General features: G+C 38.4%; 1 long non-coding RNA gene across 1 annotated transcript; it reads left to right on the top strand.

The window, feature by feature from the left end:
* Positions 1,636–25,753, top strand: LOC110262903. The gene is made up of 5 exons (XR_002347915.1): positions 1,636–1,721; positions 13,556–13,560; positions 15,103–15,113; positions 15,341–15,345; positions 25,743–25,753. It is a non-coding gene; the product is annotated as an uncharacterized LOC110262903 (long non-coding RNA).

Raw genomic sequence — 27,066 nt, 5'->3', positions numbered from 1 at the left:
GTTTCATTCATGTATATGACATGGGATGCTCCCAGAAATTGATTCTTTCTACTGTCATGTATGCAGAAATTCTGCCTTAAGCATTTTCAACAACCTTACTTATCAAAAACCACATTTGAACTTATAACCCTTCCAAAATCACACGTTTAACCTCTTTCCAGTTATTCAAAATTGTCTTCATTGCCAACACAGCCCAAGAACCCAGAATCAATAATTCACACGATGTCAAGTACTTAAGCATCATCAAACCTTTTCTTTTCTACACTATGCCAAGTATAATTTTCCATATACACTCATCATCATTCAAACACACAATAACTCATCAATTCACACCAGCAAGCTCAGCAACAAAAGTAACACCATTTACTCTATCCCTTACAACATACAGTACGCACAATCATCAAATCAATCACCAACTACAGTTATAATTCAACTGAATTCCATCCATATCAGAGAAAACAATATCAATTACAACTTCAAACACTCACAACAAAGCCCAAAGACATTCGTAGCCTTAACCTGAATTCAATAATCCAATTGAAGCACTAAAACATCATCAAACTTACTCCAAATTTCACAACCTCAAACCAAGCTTATTTCTATCAATTAGTCTCTCATAACAACAAAACTAATTACATTCACAGCAATAATCAAAACTCAATTCATCAGTTATCCATACCACAGCTTTTCAATAATTAACTCGGCATATTTCAATTTAATAAACTATACTAAATTAATCATTATTCACAACAGCATCTAAATTTAATCACAGCTCAGAATAATCACAACAACTGACTAAGTTCAAGTGCATTTCAAATCATTCATGTCAATTAAGAAATTCTTAACCATTTGCACTTATCCAAATAACTTTGTAGGCATTCTAAATTAGAAACGTTAAATCCCCTACCTCAAAGTGTCGAAATTTGCAGAATTTAAATGCGACACACCCAGTATTCCAAATCCACAGCAGCAGCGGTAGTTTTGGCATCTCTAATCGACAACAGCGGCATTGTGTCAGACTTTGGCACCCGTTCTGTTCCTATGGCAGCCATAGTGGTGGTCCTGAGCAGCTCCGGTGGCAGTGGAAAGCCTTAGTGTCAGCCAAACAGCGATGGTAACGGCTCAGAGTGGATCTAGAGCAAGGACAGAGCAACAAAACCAACAGTTCCAGTAGTGGCGGTGGCTTCTTCTCAGATTCCAGAAACTAGAAGCAGAGGTAGAACTGGCGAGCCTTCTTCCTCTAGCAGCGGCTTGGTGAGATGCAGCAGCAGCAGGGTGCAACAACGGCGGCACTGCAGCTCAGTAACGGCGACGCGGTGGCAGCTCGCAAGGATGGCGACGGCAACCCGCAGCGCTGACAGCGACAAGCTGGTCGCGGGCTTCTCTTCCTGCGTCTCTCTCTCTTCGCGATTATGTTTCCTCGACTGAGGCTTGTGGACGGATCGGCAGTAACGCAAGCTTGTGGCTCCGTGGACGGGACGGCGCTATGAAGTAGCTCGACGGCGAGCTCTAGGGTGGCGACAGCGACGGCAGACAACATCTCTTCTCTCTCGGACGCAGGCTCTCTCCTTTCTACCCTTCACGCTTGAAGGCAACCACTCAGTAGAGGCGACGGCGCAGGCAAGACATGGTGGTGGCGACGACGGTGGTACCAGGCCGGCGACACTCTTCTTCCCTTCCGCCGGCGCTATCTCTTCCTCCAGTCTCCTCTCTGCGCGTGTGTGTTTGTTGCGTTGAGGGAGGGTAAGGCTGCGGCTACGTGGTGTAGAGGAGGGGGTTAGGGTCTCTGATGGGGAATTTAGGGTTAGGGTTTCCAATTTGGGAAATTAGGGTTTCTGAGGTTGATTTGGGAATTAGTGTTAGAAATTAGGGATTTTATAAAAGAATATGGATAGATATGAATAGAAATTTTGATAAAATTGGAGGGTAGGATAATTTTAAAATCAAATATACTCTCTTAAAAATATTTAGGAACATTATTTATCAACATATTGCTAAGTTCACTCAATTATTTCTAATTTACATTATAAAATGAACAAGTTAATTATATTTTGTAAAGTACAATTTAAATTCAAATATCAATTTTCTAGATTAAATCATACAAATCTCTATTATTTTTCTATCTCTGAAACTTTAATTTCAATTTATAAAATAATTAATTATAATAAAAATGGTACATAAATATTAATTGACGTAAACTTAAAGCATTTATAAAAATCAAACTAATCATTTCTAATAAATTAATTTCTAGGAGTTCAAATTAATAACATAATTCATTAAAAATAGAATTTATTTAAATTAAATTATACAATTCTTTCTTATTTTTCAATTACCAAAATTATAATTTCAATCATACCAAATATCTAATAAAGTTTATATAAAAATTCTAATTAATTTAAACTTCAATTATCATGAAACTCCATTTAATTACCTTTAGTAAAATAATTTTCTTAATATAAAATTATCAACAAATAAAATAAATCACAAATAACTATTTTATTTGATTTTCAAAAACTAGGGTTGTTACACATAGCCTCTATATAATACTGGGGAATGCCAACTTTGTGTTGTCATTGGTGTTTTTCAACACTTTGTTAATGTTGTTGGCAATTAGTTCCCTCACATTGACATTCTCACCTCTCATGATGCTGTATATGAGCATTGCTCTCTCCTTAGTCACCTCTGAAGTGTTGGATGTGGGGATTAGGGACCTCCTCACAAATTCCAGCCATCCCCTAGCTTGGGGGCTTAGATCTCTTCTTCTCAATTGGTTGGGTACCCCATCCTTATCATTTATCCAATGCACATTAAGCACACAGATCTCATTCAGGATTTTACCAAATCCAGGGTCTTGCTGCTTCATTCTTTCTTCATAGCTCCGGGTGGAGCTTGTCCTCTTCACCATTAGCATCCTCTCTATGCTGGAGGGACTATAGTCAATGGACTTCCCCCTCACATAGCTAATGTAGCCATAGTGTTGTCCTGGTTGAGGCACAGCGTTAGCATAAAACTCCCTCACCAAACTCTCTACTACCTTCCTTGGTGGGTTGCATAGGAGTGCCCAGCCCCTATTGTTGATCTCAATGTTAATCTTAAGATGCTCATTCCTCCCTAATTGGAACCTAACTTCTAGAATGATCTCCCTCTCACTCACCCAACCATTGAATTAATTTTGGTTGAATGAGGAGAGAAACTTGTATTCATTAAAAGATGAGCTTGAGGATCCAGAGGTTGGTTCCTTGGTTTTTCTTTTCTTTGAGGCTGAGCTTTTTGGTGGTGCCATTAGGTTGAGAGAGTGTGTTTGAGGTTGCAAAAAAAAAATTGGGGAAGGGGAAGTTGCAAGAGAGAGCAAGCAAAACAAGGTTTTGCTCCAACACCAAATTTAGGACTTGATTGTCCCAATCAAGAAAAAATATAAAAAGAAGTAGGGGAAGAGGGAGGTAATGGCAGCCAAAAAGAAGGGGAGAAGGAGGGTGTATGAATTCTCTTTTGTGTGCGATTGAGGTTCTGAAGTGGGAGAAGAGTTGGGAAGGTGAGGCTTTTATAAGGGGTGAAGGGTGTGATTTGAATGGTGGGAAATAAAAGGGTTAAATATTTTTCCACTTGGGGAGTGGCGCCTAGCATGGGAAGAGGCGCCAACTCTTATCTCACTATGCCTTCTGCATGTATTGAGTTCCAAAGTGTAAGTACACTTTGACTTCCTTGCTTCACCATGTGGGTCCCATCTTTTCTCCTGAAAATGAAACTGAAACCCATTAGTAATGACAAAAGACTCCTTCACATTCCTTCTTATCATGAGTGATACGTATTGCAACTGATGGGTGTCCCTTGGGATACCAAACTTAATCCTTTAGCATCTTAATAAATTGGTTCCATCATTGTGTATTTAATATGTTCATAAGGATGAAATAACTCCAATCTTTTCATTTTCTTTTGTTTCCAACTTCTTCTGAACACATTAAACCACGTTCATGCTTTTGCCTAAAACATTAAGTGCTTTCAAATTGGGTGAAATTGGGCTTGCTAGGTGATCCTTGGTGGTGGCCACACCAAACTTAATCTCTAGGCTTACTCTTCAAAATTAAGTTATCAGAATGGCTGTAAGCCTAGATTAAGTGGGTGAGTGGCCACACCAAACTTAGCATTTTAGCTAGTTCTCAGCCCATTTACTCATCATTAGTAATGCATTCATCAAGTTGCAATTCCAAAATAAAAAGAAATAAAAGGGTGTAAGAGTATTCTAACTACCAAAGCTAGTATTAAACTTCCTAACCTACTATTGCAGCCTAATTCTAATTGGTAATGTAACATAGATGTGAAACTGAAACTTAAAATATCTAAAGCAATGAATTTTAAACTACTTCTAAGAAAAATAATAAATCAAAAAGGATAAAGTGTTGGGGTGCCTCCCAACTAGCGCTTCTTTATTGTCACTAGCTTGACACTTCTCCATTTTTAGTTGAGCTTGTAGCTCACTCTCTGCTCCTCTAAGGAGCCTCCCAAGTAGTGTTTAAGTCTATGGCCATTGACAGTAAAAGTTCTCTGAGTCTTGTCCTTCAGTGAACTCCCTTCTTGCTATCTTTTGATCATGCCACCTTTTTGTGTTCTCTTTGTAGATTTTTGCATTCTCATATGCTTGATTTCTAGATTCCTTCAGCTCATTGAGTTGCATTAGTCTTCTTTCTCTAGCAGCTTGCTCATCATAGTTTAGCATTTTTAGAGCCCAAAATGCTCTATGCTCAAGCTCAAGTGGTAAGTGACAAGCCTTGCCATATACCAGTTGGTATGGAGACATCCCAATGGGTGTCTTGTAGGCTATCCTGTAGGCCCATAGTGCATCATCAATCTTTTCTTGAGCTTCCAACAGTTTTTTCAAGAATTCTTTTTAGCTCTCTGTTTGAAATTTCAGCTTGTTCGTTGGTTTGTGGATGGTATGGAGTTGCCACCTTGTGCTTGAATCCATACCTAAGAAGGAGTGTCTCAATTTGTTTGTTGCAGAAGTGTGTCCCTCCATCACTAATGAGGGCTCTAGGAACTCCAAATCTGCTGAAGATGTTCCTTCTCAAGAAGCTTATCACCACCTTGTTATCATTGGTTGCAGTGGCTATGGCCTCTAACCATCTTGAGACATAATCAACAGCCACCAATATGTAACTATTTGAGTATGAGGTTGGGAAGGGTCCCATGAAGTCAATCCCCTATACATCAAATAGTTCAAGCTCTAGTATGAATTGCTGTGGCATCTCATTTCTCTTGGTTAGATTACCAGCTCTTTGGCACTCATCACATCTTGACACCAATTCCTTGGCATCCTTGAACATTGTTGGCCAGTAAAATCCGGATTGAAGCACTTTTGCTGCTGTTCTTTCTCCACTGAAGTGACCTCTTTATGCAGATCCATGGCACTGCCACAACACTTCCTGACCTTCTTCATAGGAGATACACCTTCTCAAGATTCCTTCAGCACACTTTTTGAACAAATAGGAGTCATCCTAGATGTAGTGTTTGGCATTTTTGACTAGCTTTCTTATGTATTTGTTGATGTTGGTTGGTAGTTCCCTAATAGCCTTGAAGTTAGCTATGTCTGCAAACCAAGGGGCTACTCGGATCATCATCAACTACTCATCAGAGAAGCTTTCATTTACTGTAACTTGGTGTGTCTCTTCTTCTTCTTGTGGAATCCTTGAGGGATGGTCAGCTATCTTGTTCTCTGCTCCACTCCTATCTTTAATTTCAATGTCAAATTCTTGGAGCAGCAGAATCCATCTTATTAATCTGGGCTTAGATTCTTGTTTGGTAAGCAAGTATTTGAGTGCTGCATGATCAGTGAATACAATTACTTTAGAGCCAACAAGATATGATCTAAACTTATCAAAAGCAAAGACTATGTCTAAAAGTTCTTTCTCCATGGTGGTGTAGTTCCTTTGATTGTCATTAAGGACCTTGCTAGCATAGTAAATAACATGTACTAGCTTGTCTTTCTTCTGTCCTAGAACAGCACCAACAGCAAAATCAGATGCATCACACATTAGTTCAAAGGGAAGATCCCAGCTTGGTGGTGCTATAATAGGTGCAGAGGATAGTCTCTTCTTAAACTCATCAAAGGCTACCATGCACTCTCTATCAAAAACAAAGGGAGTATTTGAAACAAGTAGGTTGCAGAGAGGTTTTGCAATCTTTGAAAAGTCTTTAATAAACCTCCTATAGAACCCAGTGTGTCCCAAAAAGCATTTGATTACCTTGACATTGCAAGGTGGAGGCAATTTCTCAATTACTTCCACCTTTGCCTTATCTACTTCTATGCCATTTTTTGAAATCTTGTGACCAACGACCACCCCTTCAGTTACCATAAAATGGCACTTTTCCTAGTTCAAAACCAAGTTGGTTTCTTGGCACCTTTTTAGCACAAGGGCAAGATGGCTTAGGCAATCAAAATATGAGTTTCCAAACACAGAAAAGTCATCCATGAATACTTCTATGAGCTTCTCAACCATGTCCGAAAAGATGGAGAGCATGCACCTTTGGAATGTTGCAGGTGCATTGCACAATCCAAAGGGCATTCTCCTATAAGCAAAAACACCATATGGACAAGTAAATGAAGTTTTTCCTGATCCTTAGGGTCTACAACAATTTGATTGTAGCCCGAATACCCATCCAAGAAGCAATAATATTCATATCATGCCAATCTTTTAAGCATCTGGTCCATTGATGAGCGGATAATTTATACGCTTTTTGACACTGTTTTTACATAATTTTTAGTATGTTTTAGGGCTTGTTTGGGTGAGCTTTTGAAAAAAGATCTTTATTCGAGTTATCTTTTTTTAAAAGATCTTATAGAGAAGTAAAAGTAATTTTATGTTTGGATATCTCATGTAAAAAGGTCTTTTTATCTGTCAATTATGTTTGGGTATAACAATATAAAAGTGCTTTTTTGTTCATTTATTACATGAAAAACATCTTTTTTTTAAGAAAAAAAAAAGATCTTTTAAAAAAAGATGTAAATTACAGCTTCTCAAAAAAGATCTTTTTTTGATTTTACTAGTGCTTTTACTTTTACTACTAGAAATTTGCCAAACACGTTAAAAAATAAAAAAAGATCTTTTTTCATTGAAAAAAGATCTTTTTTTAACAAAATAATGGCGCCCAAGCATGCAGTTAGTTAGTTTTTACAATGTTTTTATTAGTATTTATGCAAAATTCACATTTCTGGACTTTACTATGAGTTTGTGTGTTTTTCTATAATTTCAGGTATTTTCTGGCTGAAATTGAAGGACCTGAGCAAAAATCTGATTCAGAGGTTGAAAAAGGACTACAGATGCTGTTGGATTCTGACCTCCCTGCACTCGAAAAGGATTTTCTGGTGCTACAGAAGCCCAATTGGCGCACTCTCAATTGCGCTGGAAAGTAGACATCCTGGGCTTTCCAGCAATATACAATAGTCCATACTTTGCCAAAGCTGAGATCACGCAAACTGGCGTTTAACGCCAAGTTTCTACCCTATTATGGCGTTAAACGCCCAAACTGGCACAAAAGCAGGAGTTAAACGCCAGGAGCAGCCTATGCACGTGAAAGCTACAATACTCAGCCCAAACACACACCAAGTGGGCCCCAGAAGTGGATTTCTGCACTTTCTATCTAAGTTTACTCGTTTTCTGTAAATCTAGGTCACTAGTTGAGTATAAAAACTACTTTTAGAGATTTATTTGGTTCCTCATGACATTTTACATCAGAACATGTATTTTCTATGGCATGAGTCTCTAAACCCCATGGTTGGGGGTGAGGAGCTCTGCTGTGTCTCGATGGATTAATGCAATTACCACTGTTTTCCATTCAATCACGCTTGTTTCTATTCTAAGATATCCACTCGCACTTTAACATGATAAATGTGATGATCCATGACACTCATCACCATTCTCAACCTATGATTGCGTGCCTGATAACCACTTTCGTTATACTTTAGATTGAGTGTGTATCTCTTTGGTTCCTGGTTCACGCGTTTGATTAAGTCTCCTGACAACAGAGCATTCAAATCTGTGAGATCAGAGTCTTCGTGGTATAAGCTAGAATAAATTGGCAGCATTCTTGAGATCCAGAAAGTCTAAACCTTGTCTGTGGTATTCTGAGTAGGATCTGGGATAGGATGACTGTGACGAGCTTCAAACTCACGAGTGTTAGGCGTAGTGACAGACGCAAAAGGATCAATGGATCCTATTCCAACATGAGTGAGAACCGACAGATGATTAGCCGTGCTGTGACAGCACATTTGGACAATTTTCACTGAGAGGACGGATGGTAGCCATTGACAACGGTGATCCACCAACATACAGCTTGCCATGGAAGGAGCCTTGCGTGCGTGAAGAAGAAGACAGTAGGAAAGGAGAGATTCAGAAGACAGAGTATCTCCAAAACCTCAACCTGTTCTCCATTACTACATAACAAGTATTATTTACTTTATGTTATTTACTCTTCATAAACCCAACCATTTTTTATTACTAATTTCCTGACTAAGAGTTACAAAATTACCATAGCTTGCTTCAAGCCGACAATCTCCGTGGGATCGACCCTTACTCACGTAAGGTATTACTTGGACGACCCAGTGCACTTGCTGGTTAGTGGTACGAGTTGTGAAAAGTGTGATTTACAATTTCGTGTACCAAATTTTTGGCGCCATTGTTGGGGATTGTTCGAGTTTGGACAACTGACGGTTTATTTTGTTGCTTAGATTAGGAAAAATTTTTGTTTTTAGTTTAGAGTCTTCTATTATTATTTCTGGTTAAAATTTTTAAAATCCTTATTTTATTTTTCTTAATTATTTTTGAAAATTTTCAAAACCAATAACTTCATAATTTAGTCTTCTGTTTGAGTCTAGTTTTATATTTTAGTTGCATAATTTTATTTTTCTTTCATTTTTTCGAATTATTAGTGTTCAAAGTATAAAAATTTTTAAGTTTGGTGTTCTTGGTGTTCATCTTGATATTCAAAGCTTCTTTGTTTGTTTTCTTTGTTTTGATCTAAAAATTTTAAGTTTGGTGTCATTTTTACTGTTTTTATCTTTCTTCATTAAATTCAAAAATATCTTCTCTCTTTATTTTAATTGATTTTCGAATTCTGCCTTTAAAAATTTAGATTTTCATTTTAAAACTTCTTATTTTATCTTATCTTAGTTTTGGAATTTTAAAATTCAAATCTTTTTCAAAAATCATATCCAAGGTTTTTCAAATTTTCTAAATTAATCAACGATTCTAGTTTTCGAAACTTTTATTTTATTCTCCATTTATTTTATTTTATTTTATTTTATTAGGTTGCTTTTAATTAATTAAAAAAAATAAATAAAAATATAATTTATTCGCAATCCATATCAATTCCCCTTTCAACATTATGGACATAAGTAGAAATGAATAATCCTGAAGGACTTTGGGGTCATATGCTAACCCTATTACCGCTGCATACGGGAGTTGTATCTGTATACCTCCCATCAAAGTAAGCAGTTTTGAGCTAAATCCTCAGCTCATTGTCATGGTGCAGCAAAATTGCCAGTATTCCGGTCTTTCACAGGAAGAACCTACTGAGTTTCTAGCGCAGTTCTTGCAAATTACTGACACAGTGCATTACAAGGAGGTAGATCAGGATGTATACAGATTGTTACTATTTTCATTTGCTGTAAAAGATCAAGCTAAGAGGTGGTTAAATAACCAACCCACAACAAGCATAAGAACATAGAAACAATTATCAAACAAATTCATGAATCAATATTTCCCTCCAAAAAGGATGACACAGCTGAGGCTGGACATCCAAGGCTTTAAACAAGAGGATGGTGAATCCCTTTATAACGCCTGGGAGAGGTACAGAGGGATGCTAAGGAAATGCCCCTCTGAAATGTTTTCAGAGTGGGTGCAGTTAGACATCTTCTACTACGGGCTTACAGAAAAAGCTCAGATATCTCTAGACCACTCAGCTGGTGGATCTATACACATGAGAAAGACTTTTGAAGAGGCTCAAGAGCTTATTAATACAGTTGCTAGAAATCAGCATCTGTATATAAGTAGTGAGTCCTCCATGAAAGAAGAAGCTAAGGCAGTATCAACTGACTTTAGTCCTTAGAAACAAGTTGCTGAACTCAATCAGCAACTATCTTCTATAACAAGGCAGTTAGCAGAATTTAAGGAGATGCTACAAGAAACCAAAAACGCTAACAAGGATATGGAATCACAATTGAATCAGACAAAACAGCAGTTATCAAAACAGATAATGGAAGAGTGCCAAGCAGTTCAATTAAGAAGTGGAAAAACATTGAATACCTCAACTTAAAGCAACAGAAAGCCAAGAAAAGAACAGCTGACAGAGGACGAGCAACCTGCTACCCAAAATCCCTCTGAGGACAGTAAGATTCCAGAAAGGAATAACTATGGCATTCAAGCGCCAGAAAGGGGAGGGAATCTTGCGTTAAATGCCCATCCGTCTCCCTATCCTGGCGTTCAAACGCCAATGAGGGATCAGACACTTGCAAATGCTGATAATAACTCCTTCAAGAAGGCTTCTCAACCTGCCTCTGTAGGAAATAAACCTGCAATAACTAAGGTTGAAGAATATAAAGACAAGATGCCTTATCCTCATAAACTCTACCAAGCGGAACAGGATAAACAATTTGCCCGCTTTGCAGACTATCTCAGGACTCTTGAAATAAAGATTCCATTTGCAGAAGCACTTGAGCAAATACCCTCTTATGCTAAGTTCATGAAAGAGATCTTAAGTCATAAGAAGGATTGGAGAGAACCTGAAAAAGTTTTTCTCAGTGAAGAATGCACTGCAGTCATTCTAGCAAGCTTACCAGAAAAGCTTAAGGATCTCGGAAGCTTTATGATACCATGCACATTAGAGGGTACTTGTACCAAGACAGCTCTATGCGACCTTGGGGCAAGTATCAATCTAATCCCTGCATCCACTATTAGAAAGCTTGGCTTGACTGAAGAGGTCAAACCAACCCAGATATGTCTTCAACTTGCTGATAGCTCCATTAAATATCCATCAGGCATAATTGAGGACATGATTGTCAAGGTTGGGCCATTTGCCTTTCCCACTAACTTTGTATTGCTGAAAATGGAGGAGCACAAGAGTGCAACTCTCATTCTAGGAAGACCTTTCCTAGCAACTGGACGAACCCTCATTGACATCCAAAAAGGGGAGATAACCCTGAGAGTCAATGAGGATGAGTTTAAGTTGAATGTTGTCAAAGTTATGCAGCATCCAAACAAATCAAAAGACTGCCTGAGCATTGATATTATTGACTCCCTGGTGGAAGAGGTCAATATGACTGAGAGTCTCGAATCAGAGCTAGAGGACATTTTTAAAGATGTTCAGCCTGATATGGAGGAACAAAAGAAAATAGAAGAACCTATGAAGACTCCTCAGGAAGAGGAGAAGCCTCCTAAACCCGAGCTCAAACTACTACCACCATCCCTAAAATATGCATTTCTGGGAGAAAATGACACTTTTCCCGTGATTATAAACTCTGCTTTAGAGCCACAGGAAGAGAATGCACTAATTCAGGTGCTAAGGACACACAAGACAGCTCTTGGGTGGTCCATAAGTGATCTTAAGGGCATTAGTCCAGCCAGATGCATGCACAACATCCTATTGGAGGATGATGCTAAGCCAGTGGTTCAACCACAGAGGCGGCTAAATCCCGCCATGAAGGAGGTGGTGCAGAAAGAGGTCACTAAGTTACTAGAGGCTGGGATTATTTATCCTATTTCTGATTGCTCCTGGGTGAGCCCTGTCCATGTTGTCCCCAAGAAGGGAGGAATGACAGTGGTTAATAATGAAAAGAATGAACTGGTTCCTACAAGAACAGTTACAGGGTGGCGTATGTGTATTGACTACAGAAGGCTCAATACAGCCACCAGGAAGGTTTATTTTCTTTTACCATTCATAGACCAGATGCTAGAGAGACTAGCAGGGCATGAATACTACTACTTTTTGGATGGCTATTCAGGTTACAACAAAATTGTAGTAGATCCTCAAGACCAAGAGAAAACAGCATTCACATGTCCATCTGGAGTGTTTGCCTACAGAAGGATGCCATTTGGTATGTGCAATGCACCTGCAACCTTTCAGAGGTGCATGCTCTCTATCTTCCCTGATATGGTAGAGAAATTTTTGGAAGTCTTCATGGATGACTTCTCAGTATTTGGAGACTCATTCAGCTCCTGTCTTGACCATCTAGCACTTGTTCTGAAAAGGTGCCAAGAGACTAACTTAGTTTTAAACTGGGAGAAATGTCACTTTATGGTGACTAAAGGAATTGTCCTTAGGCACAAAATTTCGAATAAGGGAATAGAGGTGGATCAAGCTAAGGTAGAGGTAATTGAAAAATTACCACTAGCTGCCAATGTTAAAGCAATCAGAAGCTTTCTGGGGCATGCAGGATTCTACAAGAGGTTTATAAAGGATTTTTCAAAAATCACAAAACCTCTGAGTAATCTGCTAGCTGCTGACACACCATTTGTCTTTGACACAGGGTGTTTGCAGGCCTTTGAGACTCTGAAGGCTAAGTTGGTCACAGCACCAGTCATTTTTGCACCAGACTAGACATTACCATTCAAATTAATGTGTGATGCCAGTGACCATGCTATTGGTGCAGTATTGGGACAGAGGCATGACAAGCTTCTGCACGTCATTTACTATGCTAGCCGTGTTTTAAATGATACGCCGAAAAATTACACAACCACAGAAAAGGAATTGCTTGCAGTGGTTTATGCCATTGACAAGTTTAGATCTTACTTAGTAGGATCAAAAGTGATTGTGTACACTGACCATGCTGCTCTAAAATATCTCCTCACAAAGCAGGATTCAAAACCCAGACTCATAAGATGGGTGTTGCTTCTGCAAGAGTTTGATATAGAAATAAGAGACAGAAAAGGGACAGAGAATCAAGTAGCTGATCACCTGTCCCGGATAGAACCAGTAGCAGGAGCGTCCCTCCTTCCTACTGAGATCTCTGAAACCTTTCTGGATGAGCAATTGTTTGCTATTCAAGAAGCTCTGTGGTTTGCAAATATTGCAAACTATAAGGCTCAGTAATGTCAAGCTATTGACAGTAAAGGAGCGCTTATTGGGAGGCAACCCAATCTTATTTATCTATGTTAATTAATTTTTCATTTCATTTTCCATTGTTATTTTATGTTTTCTTTAGGTTGATAATCATGTGGAGTCATAAAAATAGTTGCAGAATTAAAGCATAATCAAAAATAGCATCAAAAATAGCACACCCTGGAGGACAGACTTATTGGCTTTTAAACGCCAGTAAGAGTAGCAGAATAGGCATTAAACGCCTAGCTTGGCACCATTCTTGGCGTTTAACGCCAGAAAGAAGCAACAAGCTGGCGTTTAACGCCAGAACAGAGCACCATGTTGGTGTTAAATGCCAGAAAGGGAAGAAAAGTTGGCGTTAAACGCCAGAAACAGGCTGCAACCTGGCATTTAACGCCAGAATTGCACTCTAAGGGCATTTTGCACACCTAAATAGAGCAAGGATGAGAAGTCCTTGACTCCTCAGGATTTGTGGACCCCACAGGATCCCCACCTACCTCACCATTCAAATTCAAACCATTCGTCTCCCAAACCCACCCATTCACACACCTCCATCTCCTCCACTTCTCCTTCTACTCCCTTCTTTCTTCTTTTGCTCGAGGACGAGCAAACCTTTTAAGTTTGGTGTGGAAAAAAAGCGTTGCTTTTTGTTTCTCCATAACTATTTATGGCACCTAAGGCCAGAGAAACCTTTAGAAAGAGGAAAAGGAAGGCAGTTGCTTCCACCCCCGAGTCATGAGAGATGGAGAGGTTCATCTCAAGGGTCCATAGTTCAGTGGTAGAACATTTGGCTGCAGATCAAAGAGCCATGAGGGAGGAGCAACAAAGGCAAGGAAGAGACATAGAGGAGCTCAAGAGCACCATTGGTTATTCAAGAGGAAGAAGACGCCACCCTCAGTAAGGTGGACCCATTCCTTAATCTCCTTGTCTATTTATTTTTCTGTTTTTGGTTTTGAGCTTTATGTTTGACTATGTTTTGTGTCTAGTGTCTATGCCTTAAAGTTATGAATGTCCCATAAATCCTTCACCTTTCTTAAATGAAAAATGTTCCAAATCACAAAAGAACAAGAAGTACATGAATTTCAATTTTTATCTTGAAATTAGTTTAATTATATTGATGTGGTGGCAATACTTTTTGTTTTCTGAATGAATGCTTGAACAATGCATATTTTTAATAGTGGAGTTTATGAATGTTAAATTTGTTGGCTCTTGAAAGAATGATGAAAAAGAGAAATGTTATTGATAATCTGAAAAATCATAAAATTGATTCTTGAAGTAAGAAAAAGAAGTGAATAACAAATCTTTCCAAAAAAAAAAGAGAAAAAGAAAAAAGCAAGTAGAAAAAGCCAATAGCCCTTAAAACCAAAAGGCAGTGGTAAAAAGGATCCAAGGCTTTGAGCATTAATGGATAGGAGGGCCCACAGGAATAAAATCTTGGCCTAAGAGGCTAAACCAAGCTGTCCCTAACCATGTGCTTGTGGCATGAAGGTGTCAAGTGAAGAACTTGAGACTGAGCGGTTAAAGTCATGGTCCAAAGCAAAAAGAGTGTGCTTAAGAGTGCTGGACACCTCTAACTGGGGACTGTAGCAAAGCTGAGTCACAATCTGAAAAGGTTCACCCAGTTATGTGTCTGTAGCATTTATGTATCCGGTGGTAATATTGGAAAACAAAGTGCTTAGGGTCACGGCCAAGACTCATAAAGTAATTGTGTTGAAGAATCAACATACTTAACTAAGATAATCAATAGCAATATCTGAATTCTGAGTTCCTATAGATGCCAATCATTCTGAGCTTCAAAGGATAAAGTGAGATGCCAAAACTGTTCAGAAGCAAAAAGCTACTAGTCCCGCTCATCTAATTGGAACTAAGTTTCATTGATATTTTGGAATTTATAGTATATTCTCTTCTTTTTATCCTATTTGATTTGCAGTTGCTTGGGGACAAGCAACAATTTAAGTTTGATGTTGTGATGAGTGGATAATTTATACGCTTTTTGACACTGTTTTTACATAGTTTTTTAGTTAGTTTTTACTATATTTTTATTATTATTTATGCAAAATTCACATTTTTGGACTTTACTATGAGTTTGTGTGTTTTTCTGTAATTTCAGGTATTTTCTGGCTAAAATTGACGGACCTGAGCAAAAATCTGATTCAATGGCTGAAAAAGGACTGCAGATGCTGTTGGATTCTGACCTCCCTGCACTCAAAATGGATTTTCTGATGCTACAGAAGCCCAATTGGCGCAAAAGTAGGAGTTAAATACCAGGATCAGCCTATGCACGTGAAAGCTTCAATACTCAGCCCAAACACACACCAAGTGTGCCCCGAAAGTGGATTTCTGCACTTTCTATCTTAGTTTCTCATTTTCTGTAAATCTAGGTCACTAGTTGAGTATAAAAACTACTTTTAGAGATTTATTTGGTATCTCATGACATTTTACAACAGAACTTGTATTTTCCACGACATGAGTCTGTAAACCCCATGGTTGGGGGTAAGGAGCTCTGCTGTGTCTCGATGGATTAATGCAATTACTACTGTTTTCCATTCAATCATGCTTGTTTCTATTCTAAGATATCCACTCGCACTTCAACATGATGAATGTGATGATCCGTGAAAGTCATCACCATTCTCAACCTATGAACGCGTGCCTGACAACCACTTCCGTTATACTTTAGATTGAGTGTGTATCTATTTGATTCCTGGATCATGCGTTTGATTAAGTCTCCTGACAACAGAACATTCAAATCTGTGAGATCAGAGTCTTCGTGGTATAAGCAAGAATCAATTGGCAGCATTCTTGAGATCTAGAAAGTCTAAACCTTGTCTGTGATATTCTGAGTAGGATCTGGGATAGGATGACTGTGACGAGCTTCAAACTTGTGAGTGTTGTGCGTAGTGACAGACGCAAAAGGATCAATGGATCCTATTCCAACATGAGTGAGAACCGACAGATGATTAGCCGTGCTGTGACAGCACATTTAGACCATTTTCACTGAGAGGATGGATGGTAGCCATTGACAACGGTGATCCACTAACATACAACTTGCCATGGAAGGAGCCTTGCGTGCGTGAAGAAGAAGACAGTAGGAAAGCAGAGATTCAGAAGACAGAGTATCTCTAAAACCTCAACATATTCTCCATTACTACATAACAAGTATTATTTACTTTATGTTATTTACTCTTCATAAACCCAACCATTTTTTATTACTAATTTCCTGACTAAGAGTTACAAAATAACCATATCTTGCTTCAAGCCAACAATCTCCGTGGGATCGACCTTACTCACGTAAGGTATTACTTGGATGACCCAGTGCACTTGCTGGTTAGTGGTACGAGTTGTGAAAAGTGTGATTTACAATTTCGTGCACCATCCATGAAGGGCAGGGGAAAGTGGTCTTTCCAGGTGGCTTCATTAAGTTTCTGGTAGTCAATGCACATACGCCATCTGGTCACTGTCCTTGTGGGTATCAATTCATTCTTCTCATTTGACACAACAGTGATCCCTCTCTTCTTTAGGACTACTTGCACCGGGTTTACCTAAGGGCTGTCTGAGATGGGGTAGATCACCCCTGCTTGCCATAATTTCAACACTTCTTTTTGAACCACTTCATTCATAGTTGGGTTCAGCCTCCTTTGTTGTTGCCTTGATGGTTTGGCATCTTCTTCAAGTAGAATTTTGTGCATGCACATTAAAGGACTGATCCCTTTTAAATCTGCAAGTGTCCAACCTATGGCATCCTTGTGTTTTCTCAGCACTTGGATAAGCTCCTCTTCTTGCTCCTCACTCAGACTTAAATTTATGATTACTGGGTGAGTGTTGTTGGCACCCAAATATGCATATTTCAAGCTGGGTGGTAAGGTTTTCAATTCTAGTTTTGGTGCCTCTACATCTCGGTTATCTGTGGTAGTTGGCATGATTGAATTCTTCCTAGTTTCTTGTGGTAGTTCTCCATTTGATGTTGGTTGTTCCAGCTCCATAGTTCCTTCACATTGTTCTTCTTCCAAAACCCCTTGAACTATCTGTTCCATGGTGTCTACCATCATGCATTCTCGCATGGATTCTTTGGGGTAACTCGTTGTTTTAAAGACGTTGAAGACCATCTTCTTTTCATGCAATCTCAAGACTAGTTCCCCTTTTTGCACATCAATAATGACTCCAGCGGTAGCTAAGAATGGTCTTCCTAGGATGACTGATGTGTTAGTCTCTTCTTCTATTTCTAGCACAAAAAAATCAGCTGGGAAAATGAATTCCCCTACTTTTACTAACAAGTCTTCCACCACCCCAAGTGGAAACTTAAATGTTCTATCAGCCAATTAGAGTACCATTCTTGTTGGCTTGGCTTCCTCAATCTTCATCCTTCTCATCATGGTTGAGGACATGAGATTTATGCTAGCTCCCAAGTCACACAAGGCTTTCTTAATAGTGATATCCCCTATGATTCAAGGATTTGGAATCTCCCTGGGTCTTTCATCTTCTGAGATAGCTTCTTTTGTATGATGGTGCTACATTCCTCAGTTAGTACTATGGTCTCCTTTGCATCCCAATTCCTTTTTCTTGTTATAAGCACTTTCAAGAATTTGGCATAGAGTGGCATTTGCTCCAATGCCTCAGGAAATGGTATGTTGATTTGGAGCTTCATGAAGAACTCTAGGAACTTAGAGAATTGGCCATCCTTCCAATCTTTTCCCAGCCTTTGTGGGTATGGTGCCTTTGGCACACCGGGCTTCAGGACTGGTTTTGGTGAAGATGGAGCAGGAGTCTCTTCTTCATTCTTGTTCTTATGATTTTCTGCAACTTCTTCTTCATGGTTGCTGATAAACCCTAATTTTGTGGTTTATCTTGTGCTTAATTTGGGAGATTTTATCACCTTTTCCCACATTTATTCAATAAAATAGCATGGTTTTGCAATTCTCCCTTGATTTGTGCTTAAATGTGAAAACATATTTTTTTAGGCCTTAAAATAGCTAAATTTAACTCACTTTAATTTCATTCGATGCCTTGATATGTTTGTTAAGTAGTTTCAGGTTTAAAAGGCAAAGATTGGATTGAAGGAATGAAGAAAAAGCATGCAAAGTGGGAGAACTCATGAAGAAATGAAGGAACCGTAAAGCTGTCAAGCCTGACCTCTTCGCACTCAATCGACCATAACTTGAGCTACAGAGGTCCAAATGAGACGGTTCTAATTGCGTTGGAAAGCAAACATCCGGGGCTTCAAAATGATATAAAATTTTTCATAGCTAACTGAGGTTTAGGGGCGCGCACGCACCATGTATGCGTGCACGCCGATGGACCACGTGGTTCACTAAAGTAAAATCGTGGCCAGTGATTTTGCAGCTCATTTTGGGCCCAATCCAACTCATTTCTGATGCTATTTCATGCAGAATTCAAGCTTGGGCAAGGGAGGAGCAATTGTTTTCGTAGTATAGCATCATGTAGGTTAGTTTCTAGAGAGGGAAGCTCCCTCTTCTCTCTAGAATTAGGTTAGGTTAATCTCTACTAGATCTAGGTTCAATCTCATCTTTTCATCTTGTTTCCTTTATGATTTCATGCTTCTACACTTTCATTCTCTTAGTTTGTGATGTTAATTTTGCTTTATTGCTTCTTTTATGTTCATGGAGTCATGTTGGATTTGGATCTCTTTAATGCAATTTAATGTTTGATATTCTTTTAATTGTTGAATTGAGTTGTGATTTACTTTCCTTGCAATTGGTAATTGTTAGTTTTTACTATTTCTTGCACATTTACCATGCTTTCCATTTGTACCCACCAAGTGTTTGACGAAATGCTTGGTTGGGCTTTAGAGTAGATTTTGAGCATTCTTGGCTTGGGAAGAGTAATTGGGCAATCTTGAGTCATTAATATCCAATTTAGATTGGTGATCTAGAGTTGTTAGTTAATATGATTTTCATTGACTCTAATCTCTTGCTAATTTCATTAGTAAGTTGATTAGGACATTTGGATTGAGGTTAACTAGTCTTGTTTGACTTTCTCTAATGGAAGATGACTTACACCTTCTTCCAACATTGGGGATGACGAAATAAGATAAATTCTTGTTAATTATTGTTATGATTAATGACTAGGATAGAAAGCCTATGATCTCAATTCTTGCCATGAATGTCTCTCTTTATTAATTGCCTTCTTTAATTGCTCTCTTTACTTTTTTTGTCATTTATTTTATTGCCCCTTTTATCAACCAACTCCTCTTTATTCTTCATAGCCAATAATTGACCATTTCATTGCAATTCCTTGTGAGACGACCCGGAGTCTAAATACTTCGGTTAATTTTCATTGGGGTTTGTTATTTGTGACAACCAATATTTTTGATGTGGGAATTGTTTGTTGGTTTAGAACTATGCTTGCAACGAGAATTCATTATTGTGAAATTCTAAACCATCGAGCAAATCTCATCTATCAGTTGCCTTTGCTTGATGTTCCTTCTTCCACAACTTTCCCACTTCTAAGTGTAATCGCCTTGCATTCACCTCTTGGGTTGGCCATGGTATCACCGGAAAATGTGTGTGTGGACATTGGAATCTGCTTGGATAAGATCCCCACTTATGCTTCCAGCTTTGAGATTGCTGCGCCTTGATTTTTCATATTTGACCTGTATTCCTCTTGATTGGCGTCTATCCTTCTATCAGTCTGTGCTTGTCTCTCCATAAGGGTGGAGACTTCTCCTGCAAGCTGTGATGATAGCTGTGCTATTGCAGCTTCCATCCTCTCAAAGTTGCTCTTGATTTTACATGGTTGCATAGTTGAGGGTGGTGTGTCTTGATGATGGTTGTTGTGTGTTGGTTGGTTGACAGGGTATGATGTGTTTTGTGAATTATGGTAAGGTCTATAGTTGCCTGTTTGATGGTTGGGGTTGTGAGAGTGATAAACCCATATTTTATGATATATATTGTGCCCAATTCAAGAGATTTATTCAATCCTTCACCCACTTATTCATGTAAATTGCATGGTTTTACTTTTTCTTCCTTATTATATGATATATGTGAAATACATGCTTCCTATGCTTTGAAATTATTTATTTTAATTACCTATTATTACCATTCGATGCCGTGATTTGTGTGTTGAGAAGTTTCAGATCTTCTAAGGCAGGAATGACTTAAAGGATGGAAAGGAAACATACAAAAATGGAAGGAAAGCACAAAATGGAGTTTTTGAAGAAACTGGCAGCGACGCGAACGCGTGGAGGACGCGGCCGCATGCACAGTGCGAAAAGACAGCGACGCAAATGCATGACTGACACGGACGCGTGCCTTAAGCAGAACACAGATGATGTTGATGCATGACCGAAGCGAACGCGTGACAAGGAAAACTCCAGATGACGCGACCGCGTGACCCACGCGGATGCGTGACAGACACCACGCACCAGAAATTACAGAAAATGCTCCAGCAATTTCTGAAGCCCTTTTTGGCCCAGATCCAATTCCAGAAGGCACAGATTAGAGGTTATAAAATGGGAGAATGCATCCATTCAAAGGGAGATCTCCAATTATTCACTCTTCACAGTGTAGATGTAGTTTTTAGAGAGAGAGGTTCTGTCCTCTCTCTTAGGTTTTAGGATTAGGATTTCTTATTATTTCAAGTTGGTATTCCAACTCTTTATCAGGTTCAATATTCCCTTTTTAATTACTTTGTCAATTTAATTTATGAACTCTTCCATGTTATATATGGTTCTCTTAATTAATGTTATTTGAGGTATTTCAGTTTATGATTGCTTTCTTTTATTTATGTTACTGTTGCTTCCAATCTGAAGACATTTTTATTCGAGTAAGTTTACTTTTTCCCTTTTGGTTTTGGTTGATTAATTGGCAACTCTTGAGTTATCAAACTCAACGTGATTGATAATTGTTGTCTTTGCTAATTGAATTGAACTTCAATAAACTCCAGTCCTTTCTTAGGAATTGACTAGGACCTGAGGATCAAACTAATTAGTCACTTGACCTTCCTTTACTTTAGTAAAGGCTAACTAAGTGGGATTAAAACTTAATTCTCATCACCATTGATAAGGATAACTAGGATAGGACTTCCAAATTTCTCATACCTTGCCAAGAGTTTATTTTACAGTTATTTATTTATTTTACTTGTCATTTAAATTACTTGTTCCTTACTTTCAAAACCCCAATTTACAAAACTCATAACCAATAATAAGAACATACCTCCCTGCAATTCCTTGAGAAGACGACCCGAGGTTTAAATACTTCGGTTATCAATTTATTTAGGGATTTGTTACGTGTGACAACCAAAACGTTTGTAAGAAAGGACTTTTGTTGGTTTAGAAGCTATACTTGCAACGAGAATTTATTCTGAATTCTAGACCACGCAAAAGTACCTCTCTTCAAAATGGCACCGTTGCCGGGGAACTGCAATTGTGTGGCTTATTATTGGTTATTGTAAATATTTTTCTTTTATTTGTTTAATTATTTTTGTTTTTCCTTTTTACCTCTTTTAGCTACTATGAATTCTCACCCCTCTCGCTTTGAGTTTGGTTCTAATATTGTTAAAGGGAACAAAAGTTATAGCAAGAACATGCATCAAGGTCAGAGAAATCAAAGATGGATGGAGCCAAGAGGATTTGATCAACCCTTTAGGCAACAACACCCTCCTAGATATCATGGACAAAGACCATTCTACAATGCATACCAAGCTAATAGATATGGTGGACAACCTTGTAACTACCAACAAGCCCTACCCTGTGCCTATAGACCATCCTCTCAACATAACTTTGAACCACCACACTCACAAGCTCCTTTTCACCATTCACTACCATACGATTATTATTTACCCCAATTCCAATCCAATTACTCCCAAACACCACCACTTCCCTATGTACCGTGTCCAAATCCATCACCTCGAGAATCACAGGCTCGTGATAAACCCCGATTTTGTGGTTTATCTTGTGCTTATTTTGGGGGATTTTATCACCTTTTCTCACATTTATTCAATGAAATAGCATGGTTTTGCAATTCTCCCTTGATTTGTGCTTAAATGTGAAAACATGCTTTTTATGCCCTTAAATTGGTGATTTTAATCCACTTTGATTCCATTCGATGTCTTGATGTGTTTGTTGAGTGATTTCAGGTTCATAAGGCAAGTATTGGATGGAAGAAGTGAGGAGAAAAGCATGCAAAGTGGGAGAACTCATGAAGAAATGAAGGAACCGTAAAGCTGTCAAGTCCGACCTCTTCGTACTCAAACGACCATAACTTGAGCTACAGAGATTCAAATGAGGCGGTTCTAGTTGCGTTGGAAAGCTAACATCTGGGGCTTCGAAATGATATAAATTTTGTCATATGTTGCTTTGCGTTCAGGGGCGCGCACGTGCCGATGTTGTCAGTGGCCCACTTTATTGAAATCGCCCCCAGCGATTTTGCACCTCATTTTGGGCCCAATCCAACCCATTTCTGATGCTATTGAACCCAAGGATTGAAGGGGGAATGAACCAAGTAGTCATAGTTTAGTTTTTCATCATGTTTTAGGCTAGAATTCTAGAGAGAGAGTCTCTCTCCTCTCTCTAGATTTAGGATAGAAATTAGGGTACAATTAGGTTAATCACTCTCAATTTCATCTTTCAATTATTGTTTTGATTCAGTTTTCTCTTTTAATTTCTTGTTGTTACACCTTTGTTCTTCTAGTTCTTGTTGTTAATTTCCCTATTTTTCCATTTTTATGTTGATGAATCATTCTTGGATCTTAATTTTTCTTTAATGCAATTTTATGTTTCCATGCTCTTTTATCTTGATCTTGATTGCTATTGTTGATTTCTTGCTTATGGGGGAGTTGCAATGGTGTTGTGTTATTGGTTATTGTATATATGTGAATAGTGTGAATATTTTTTTTTCTTTATTTGCTAGTTTTTGTTAGTTTTATTTTGCTTTTCCGCTATGAATTCTCACCTTGGCTATGAGTTTGGTTCTAATCATGTTGTAGGAAATGTGAACTTCAATGATGACACTCATTATGGATGGAACCAACAAAGATGGGAGGAGCCTCAAGGAATTGATCACTCTTATTGGCAACAACCTCCGGATTCTTATGGGTATAACTCTCATCCTAATGCATATCAATCTAATGGATATGGTGACCCTTATTATGATTGTCAACAACCACCACCATATGCCTATGAACCACCTCCTCAACATAATTTTGAACCACCTTACTCACAAGCCCCTTTTCACTAACCACCTCCATATGACCCCAACCCATACCCACCATACCAACCACCATGTGAACCATATGAACCATATGAAGAACCACCCCAATTCCACCACCAATACCCTCAAGAACCACCACCTCACTACCCTTACCAAGATGAATCACCTCCCATGTATGATAACTTTCAACCACATAATGAATTTCCCTTTCCACCACAACCCTCCAAGGAAGAACACCCACATCCATCCATCCAAGAGTCAATGGATTGTCTCAAGGAAGAAATGGATCGGCTTCAAGCAATAATCCATCAAAAGGAGCAAGAGGAAGCCCAAAGGAGGAATTATGAAGCTATTGAGGCTAACCTTGCCAAAATTAAAGCCAACTTGGACTCATGGGACTCATGCAATTAGCAAAGCATCTCCACGGATGAATGTGAGAAATCAACCGAAGGAAGGAGCATGAAGGAGATTTTAGAATCTCAACATGAGGACAAGGAGATGGGGTATGTCTTGCAACAAGTGGAGAGTGAAGAGATTGTTAATGAAGAAGAAGTGGTTGAAGAGCTAGGCAAAGTTGAACAAGAGGTGGATTCCAAGTTTGAGAACACTTCCACACCAAGTGATGTTGATGATGATTTTGTTGAAGTTGTTAAACCTTCTTCCGTTGAGCTTGAATTTGGTGTTGAGGAGGATAATGCGCAACCTCCTAAGCATATAATAAATGATGAAGAATTGGAAGAAGGTGAGCAAATATCAAATTCTCCTCTTAAAGATGAGCCCACACCAACACATGATCCTTTGGTATTTGAAGAATCTTCTCCTCTTGAAATTGAGGTGGATGTTAAGACAAGTTCCACATTACCTCTAAGTCATGATATGAAGAATAGAGAAGAGCTAGAAGAGGTTGGTGAGGAAGTAATTGAACATGAAGAGCCTTGTCAAGAGGTGAACATGGAAGAAGCTTGCCAAGAGGTGGAGGTATTCAAAGAAAAGCACAAGGGAATGGAACTTACAAGACCATTGGAGACGTCCCTTCCTAAGTCACCATCCAACACAACATTCAAGTGGGTAAAACTCTTATCCCTAAGCTTTAATTTCTCACTTGAATATGGTTTGCTTGAGACGGATGGGCAACTTAAAGCTCTTTGTGGGGTTAAGAGCAAAATAAAATTGAGTAGTGGGTGGAAATGCCAATCAAGGTTCTTTATGGTTGGAAATTCAAAGTTCAAGTGCAATGATTGGTATAATTCTCAACTAAAAGGGTCTAGGAAGATGCTTTGGTGTTCACTTGAGAATTCGGATCACTTCTCACCCAATTGGAATTGTGATGATCAACTTGAAGATGGGTGTAGAAACAAGATTTGGGATCCGGGAATAGATGAAAATCAATTTTGGAAGCCCTTAGCTTGTATAGAACTTCATCAAAGCTTGGTGCCATTAGTTTTGAATTTTGGAGCTTACTTGAAGTCCAAGCATTGGTGGAGGTATCAAGATGAGTACAAGCACAAGCCACCATAACAAGGAGCTTCCCAAATGTCCAACTTAAGGACTTAAACTAAAAGTGCTAGGTGGGAGACACCCCACCATGGTAAACTCTTTCCACTCTCTTTTAGATTTGGTTAATAAGTGATTGGAGTTGCCATTGTAGGTAGTTCTTCTTATTTTCTATACTCCTATGCATTTTTCTTTTTTTGATAGGTTGTTTGTTACATTCATGCTTTGATTAGAATAGTTGTTGTTAGGTTACATTTTGCTTGTAGTATAAGTTTTGTTTCTAGTGTATTTGAAAATTTTTCAAAAACCAAAAAGATTTGTTGTTAAATTTGATTTTTGATTGCTTTAGAATGTTTATAGATTAGGAGAGTATTAAATTCTGTTTTTGTGCTTCTTTGAAAAAAAAAAAATGGGAATCGGCGCCCAAGCGCGCAGTGCGCGCGCGCGCGAGTGGTGCATATCACACTCCTGGTACAAAAACTAGAGAGTTGTGCCCACTTTATGCCTACTTTGTGCCGGGCGATCCGCGCGTAAGCACGCATGGCGCGCGCGCGCCAATTGTCCCTGTCGCATCCGCGCCCAAGCACGCATGGCGCGCGCGCGGATTGTACCTGCTGCATCCGTGCTTAAGCACGCATGGCGCATATGCACGGATTTGCACCCTGTTTTCCTCCTTTCTCTTTTCTCCTTCTTTTTTCTTCTCTTCTTCTTTCTTTCTATTTTTTTCTTCTTTTTCTTTTTCTTCCTCTCTTAAAATTTTTTTTTAAAAACAAAAAATTTAAAATTTAAAAATTTAAAAAAATCTTGTTCTTGCATCAAGTATTAGTTAATATGCCTTTGCTTGAATTACTTTCTCACTCACATGTTGTAGCTACCATGTAGTAGAGAACCATGCTCTTATTTGGCATTAGCCCCCGCCTATGCTCTATTGCTTTGATATCTTTGTTGTAGGCTTAATTTCCTTTCTTTCTCTTTCCTTTTAGGTTGGCCACCAAGAAGGAAAGGGATGGAAAAGCGTCTAAATGGGGCAACAAACAAGTCCACCCGCACAACCTTTTGAAAGAGCTCATCAATTGTAGCAACCCGTCCACCTTGCTCTTCTTTGCATGCACCGAGGACGGTGCAAATTTCTAAGTGTGGGGAGGTCGTCCGACCGACCTCCATGGGTAACCATTTTCTTTTTTCAACACCAATTTTTTAATTTTTGTCTTTGTTAGATTAGTTGTTGTATTGCATGATAGGTTGCATGTTAGTTAGAATTTGTATATATTCTATCATTTCTTTTTATGTTAGGACTACTTGGTTAGGGTGATGATTTCTTTCCCAAGAAAAATTATTTTTAGGGCACCCTACCAATTTGAAAAATTTTTTTTATTGAACTTGCTTGAAAGAATTTATTTTGGAACATGGTTTTTGAGCTAAGAACACAAGCATGTGAGTTTTGAGCCTAATTGTGTGGTTACATCTTATAACCACTTATTTTCATTCTTGTGTGCATTATTCTCCCTCTATGATTGTAATCTTTGATTTGTTTGATTCTTTATGTCCATTATTCCATGTATACATGCATTTATATGATTGAGGCCATCATTTCATATAGCTCACTTAGCCAAATAGCCTACCTTTCATCAACCATTGTTAGCCAAATTTGAGCCTATTTAATCCCTTTTGTTCTTAATATTAGCACATCACTACCCTTAAGTGAAAAACAATAAATGTCCTTAATTTAGATCTTTGATTAGCTTAGGCTAGTGAGAGTGTGTATCATTTGGGTATGGAAAACTTGAGACATTGGTTGAGGTAAAAGTGTATTTTGTATTTTTGTTAAAAATATTGGGAATTGGGTACATATTCATGCACTATATGTAAAACCATATGCATTGGTACGTTTGTATATACTTAAAAAAAATGTGTATAGAAAAAAAAAAGATATAAAAAAATATAATAATAAAGAAAAAAACAATAGAAAAAAAAAAGAAAAAGAAATAAAAAGGGACAACAATGCCCCAAAGTAAAGTTCAATAAAATCAATGCATATAGAATGTGAATTAAAGAGAATGCATGAGTATGTGAAAAAGTGGGAATCATGGGTAGCTAGGTTGTGTATTAGAATTGCATAGGTTGTTATATGTGTTTAGTGAGAGCTTAGGCTAATCAAAGATACAAATTTCAAGCTCACTTGACCATATGCATCCCTACCTTGACCCTAGCCCCATTACAACCTATGAATAAGTCCTCATGATGAATGTATGCATGCATTGAATAATTGTTGATTGTTAGATGAAAAATAAATCTTAGAAAGCATGAGTAGAAGAGAATT

The sequence above is a fragment of the Arachis ipaensis genome, chromosome B05, assembly GCF_000816755.2.
Source record: "Arachis ipaensis cultivar K30076 chromosome B05, Araip1.1, whole genome shotgun sequence".
Taxonomy (NCBI): domain Eukaryota; kingdom Viridiplantae; phylum Streptophyta; class Magnoliopsida; order Fabales; family Fabaceae; genus Arachis; species Arachis ipaensis.
This window is presented reverse-complemented; position numbering and strand designations above follow the sequence as displayed.